At 35.0% G+C, this 6,000-nt stretch overlaps 1 long non-coding RNA gene across 2 annotated transcripts; it reads right to left on the reverse strand.

The window, feature by feature from the left end:
• Nucleotides 1-750: 750 nt before the first annotated feature.
• On the reverse strand, nt 751-5,064 carry LOC149201901 (uncharacterized). Of its 2 annotated transcripts, none has more exons than XR_016253483.1 (3): nt 4,801-5,064; nt 1,646-1,740; nt 751-1,287 (listed from the first exon to the last, which is right to left on the reverse strand). It is a non-coding gene; the product is annotated as an uncharacterized LOC149201901 (long non-coding RNA). The 2 variants fall into 2 exon arrangements; XR_016253482.1 differs by having other exon boundaries at nt 1,630-1,740.
• Nucleotides 5,065-6,000: the final 936 nt, after the last annotated feature.

The raw sequence follows: 6,000 nt of genomic DNA on the forward strand, positions 1-6,000 counted from the left end.
CAAGACCTTCAGGACATTCTTCTGTAGAACGTAAAAATGTTGGACTAACATCTAGCTCATAAGGTGGCATGGAATTGTCCTTCTGAACAGTAACTCCTATCCCTGGAAAATGGCAAGATTCAGGACTTGTACGAGTTAAGGGTGAAATTCTCTGTATTTTAAAAGGGATGCAATTTCATTGATTTTGCGTACTTCTGAGCATTTCGTCATTACCATCATTCCCTCTGGAACATTTAAGTACTCATAAAGTTGAGATTGGTTGTATGACTTGGTTTGAGAATGTGCTGGAAATATTTATTTGTCATAATGACTTGAGATATCTGTAGATATAGCCTGTTTCTGTAAATGCGTGGCTGGAAAATATGACTTGCACATATGGTTGGGACTGAAAATGGAAGCATCTGTTGAACCCAGAGAACATTAAATGGAAGATGATGGCTCATTCTCCCTCCCAGAAAAGGAGCTAGCTTCACTCCTACGGGAGAAATTTGACAATTCCAAAGTTGACGAGGAGTGAAAGGTCATGTCACCTTCTGCATCTCCTTCACTGCTACACCACATAGGCAAATTAGACCAGTCCTCTTCCCCAAAATGCACATCACTTTCCTGAAATGTCTCTCCTGTTTCCATGCTTTTAGGACAATGATATGACTTTGAATCTAATTTTGTAGTGTCTTCTAACTCTTGTCCCTTCTCTGTTGTGCTACTTTGACAATTTTCAGAAGATTCTTCACCCATAATATTCTCAGCCACTTTTGGGAGGTTTTGTTTGACATGCACTACAGGTTTCACTTCACAGTTTGTTGCTTCCATATCCTTGTCCTCTTTAACATTGTTCCAGCTCCTTGACATCATTTTGTCTTGAAGTTCTTTGAAGTACATTGATAAGCAGAAACCTTTATCACTTCCAAAACATCTTCACCATGCACTTTCTGGGCAGAAATGTTAGGACGTCTTATTTTCAATGGCATATTACCATAAGAACGCTTGAGATGAGAGATACTTAGATTACGTCCTGAAAATATACAAATTGGTGGCTCTTTTAGTGACCTATCCCTATTCAGTTTCTCAACAATAGCTTTCACCTTTTTCTCAAGAAGACTAGTTTGAGAGGCTTCCATCTTTATATGAAACCCTCCTCTTTCTTTTTCATGAATAGAAGATTTTGATATCATTGGGCATGGACTATTTGTTGCAACAAGTCCCATCATAAGTCGTCAAAATGGTCATAGCTTTTGGGTATACTATGCCCACATGATGGAATTTGTTCAAAGCACAATGCCTGACCTGCACAACATAAACCCCATTTGTTAATAACATCTGTAGTATTAAAAACACATTTTCCTTCACAGTGAAGAACCATATAATAGTGGAAAGACTGAACTGTAAGGAATAAGTTGAAATTCAGTCCAATCATTCTTGGGAGGGCCATCATAATAGCATTTTTATCAACCAATGAACTATAATACTGTGATAGATGACTTAATAAGTATGGAGTAAACTTGCATGAGGACAACTCACAAGCAGGAGAGCCAACCATTCAGAGCACATTTTTATCGACCAATGAAGTATAATACCGTGATAGATGACTTAATAAGTATTGAGTAAATTTGCATGAGGACAACTCACAAGCAAGAGAACCAACCATTCAGATCACAGACAGTTACAACCATGACATGAGCTTTGCATGAATCTTCAGAGCATAGACAGTTACAACCATGACATGAGCTTTGTATGAATCTGCACAATGAGAACACAATGTCTTAAGAGCACCTTTTTGCAATTCAAGTTATATGAGAGGAATAAAAGGAATGTACAAGATTGAAAAATACAATCTCGCTCCATTAATTATTATCTACAAGTTAAAACATGGATCTGCTGATAGGGTTCAGATTTTCCCCAGACATCATGTAACCACAGGTACGTCACAGACATCATACAGATGAAGTTTGCACATTAATGTCAGTTACTTGCCCTTTTTGTCCAGTCACCAGCCACTGTAAGCCGACGCCTCCTGTCCTTTCCCTCACTCTCATTTGTTGGTCATCTTTCAACCATCAGCTCATCCCCCAACACTATGTTTTGCCCTTGTCTGCAATGACGTGGCATGATACTATTGAATGTTGTAGCTATGGTTGGTCTTCATATTTTTATTGTTAATGCACTTGTAACAATATATTTCTATGTAAGTTCTTCATGTTGAAAAGAAAACTTTACTATTTTTGTATTTGTCAAAAGAAAAATTAGAAGGCATGTCCTTCCAATGTTCCACCAACACTCAGGAATGGGGGAATGCAGGTGTGGGGAGATGCACAGGTGGGACGTATGGGAGTACCCTCAAATTTTAGGGAAATTTAGGGGGGATAGGGAGACGTCACAGTATATATATATATATATATAATGAAAGCATAAATATATTGATCCATACATAATTGAATTAAATAATGAAATACACTAATCCATATTCAATGTTCATACTGGTACATGCATCATTCATACTCATCATTCATCTATACACCATGAGATTCAATAATGAAATGCATTGATCATATTCATCATCCATCATTCTAGAATCTACATAGATATAAAATTAAATTTATCATTCATCATTATGGAATGTAAAGAGATAGAAAAAAAAAAAATTATCATTCATCATTCTAGAATCTAATTAGTACTAAGAAAAATAGACTTTGAACCGAGAACTGGTCGGCACTGGTAAAAAAACCGGACCAAAAAGCCAATTGACCAAAAACACCTAAAATATTCAAATTTTAAAGAAAAACATATATATATATATATATATATTCATGTGCATCCATATGAATCCAAACCATATATACACAAATAATTAAAGTAATTACTAAGGTTTAAGGGTGCATTAGGTGGCTTCTGCACACCCAAACCCAAACACTTAGGGTGTGTAGAAGTACCTACCCAAGCTACAAACATCAAAAAGGAGGAGATCACTTTATGTTAGAGGTCTTGGTGTATTCATGAAGGAGATGCTCCACCTTTGTTTCCTCATATTGACTTTTATCCAGGACATTGTTCTTGAATGAGAAGTTTTCTTAACACAACAAATATGAATCAACTTTTGCCTTCCTTCCTTTTTTTTAAAACCATTGAGGCAATCCTTTTCCATAAGAACACTTCTAAGCATAATTTGATACCATCGAAAATTATGAATGGAACAACAGGCATGGCAACTTATTTGTAAGGTTAATTCAAAATTGAACTCTAATTAAAAACAAGACTAAAAAAAAATGCAGAACAAATTCAGGAAAGCCAACCTGTGTAGGATAAATACCTCTCTGAGCAGAACAACCCTATTTATATAGTCATAACTTTAGGAATTTGGCCCTAAAGTGATGCTAGCAAAAATAATATCAAAAGGAGGAAGGGTTCATTTATAAATGCATTCATGTAGGTTCACCTATCTCTAAGTTTGAAAGGGGCACTGGATTGGTAAATCATTTATATAGGACAACCTGATGGCATCATTATTCTTCTTGATAGAGGCCTTTTTTCTGGTTCCTAGCTCAAATTTTAGTGTTGTTTTGGGAGTCATACTTACTATTCACAAACTTGCAAGTTGTTTCACCTTCAAATAGCAAATGGAAAAGATGAAATTCTATCCCTAATTACACACGGAACTCAAGGCAGTTGATTTTAGTAGCCAAGGTAATACCAATCTGCCACTATTTTAGGGCTGTAGACCTATCATTGTGGGTCTGTAATATTTCTCTAGATTTGCAATTTGGCCTTCCTTTCTAGCAAGATCAAACAAAAAAAAATGTTTTGCTCATGCGTCACCTTGGTGAAAGTTTTGGGTTGTTATGGAATTGGAATCTACAAAAATAACATAAAAAGGAAATCATAAGAAGGTTACAGTACCACAAACATCAAGATCTTGAGATATGTCACAATTGATAGTTGAGGAGCAGTGTTGTAAGGAACTTTCAAAAATTCTAAAGGTGTTGCCCCCAAACCCTACATCATCTCAAATGCCAAAATTTCAAGGCAAGAAAAAAGAATTGTTGCAAAACAAAAGCAAAATGCCAAAAAGCAAGCCATTTGCAGCAAAAAGACACCAGAAATTTATTTTGGCCCTGCTTGTATTCATAACTTTGAAAGGTCAAACATAATCTATTTTGAGGCCTAAAAATAAATGAAAGGTTAAGAGGGGCTTATTTGTGGTAAGCTTATGTTGAGGGCTTTTAGACAGTGAAAGCGCCCATGAACCTATTATAGTCATAACTCAAGAGATTTTATTTCAAAATGCCTACCTCTTGATATCAAACATCTAAGGCTGCTAGAGGATGCAACACTAATCTACAATCGTAACACCCTACAACAATATTATTTGTGCTATAGCTATCCCTTGAATTGGTTTAACGATTCCAATTTCAAATCTGCTTGTTCCAAGCCATCCCTACATGCATTAGGACTTGAAAGGGAGGTCCATCATTGATTGTGTATTGTTCACGATAAAAGGATTATTTACAAATGACCCTATGCATTCAGCTGAAGATTGTCCATTTGGGGGATTGAGTGACTTGCATATCCATGCATATGAAAGAGGGTTGACTTGCACATCTTCTCATGGGCTTGAGTAGTCCACATATCTCTTGTCTAATTTGATTGAATAACTTTTTTAGAGGGACACATTTGAGGATGCAGTTGTTACTATTATTTGGGATATTTGACTTGGTTTACCATCAAACCAAGGAGGCCATGCTCATAAATGCAAAAACAAATATCCACAGTAGTGGAAAAATAAAAACAAAAGAAGAAACTCACCCTCTATCTCATTGCCTCTACTTTGTTATGGTGCCCCACATTTCTCTCACATGGAGATATTCAATCGTTTCATTAGTGCTCCTCCACCTTCCTTAACCTACATTGCATTTAAATTTAAAGAAATGAGTTAAATTAAAGTAAGGATAAAATTATATACAAGTAAATTCCTTAATACATACATCCATTGTCTTTGCCCATTACACTTTTGGAACTAAACCAACAACATAGGTTGTAATGACTTGTTTAATTGCTCCACCTTCACCCCAAAACCAGAAAAAAAAAAAAAAAAAAAAAAAAACGGAATTAAGAAAAATAGAAGAGAGACCAAATAAGAAAAATATATATATATCAAACCACAAATTAACATGGCCATGCTCACAAATGTGTACGAATTCAGAAAATTATTACAAAAACAAAATAAATAAATAACATAAGAGTAGAAAAAAATCACAAAAAACAACAAACTAATAACAGGAAAACAAGAAAAGAGAAACAACAGATGGAAACATCAATCTGCAACCCCAAAATGCGTCGATGGCCAGCAAATGATACCCTGCACACCAAAAATATGAGTAACATTAAATATACACAAAATGTTGTAACATGGAAAGAATATCAAAAAATATTATGAAAATCTTAATTAGAGACCAACAATATTATGAGTAACCCTATGCACTAGAATTCAAACCTAAATCGATAAGAGGGAAGAAAATTGTTGTTTTCGAAATGAGAAGGATTTCATAACAAATCATGCATAGATTTTGCACCAAGAGAGAACTCACCTCCACCTTTGTCTTTATCTTTACACAATACTACAATCTCTCTCTCTCTCTCATTCCATTATCTATGCATTGCTCTCAATAATACATAATGAAAAATACTAAATACATACAAAATGTTGTGAGATATTACGAATAATTTTATGCACTAGAAAGTACATCTTATGTAAAGACTAAAAATTATAAACCCTAGTTAGATAAGGAGGAATGATCATATATAGGTAAATAGGTAAATAGTGGATAATAAATGAATACGTACACCAAAAGAAAACTCACATGTACCTTTTCCTCTGCCTTTGCAATCTACCGCAATCTCTTCCTCACAAATAGATTTCAACACTTTAGTTAGTGATTTTCCACATTACATTACCTACATTACAATGTGGTCAACAACTAGATAGATGTCAAATAATGTTAGATG

Source organism: Pinus tabuliformis, chromosome 2_1 (assembly GCF_031772625.1).
Source record: "Pinus tabuliformis cultivar Carrire ecotype Pingquan chromosome 2_1, CPIR1, whole genome shotgun sequence".
In the NCBI taxonomy this organism is placed as follows: Eukaryota; Viridiplantae; Streptophyta; class Pinopsida; order Pinales; family Pinaceae; genus Pinus; species Pinus tabuliformis.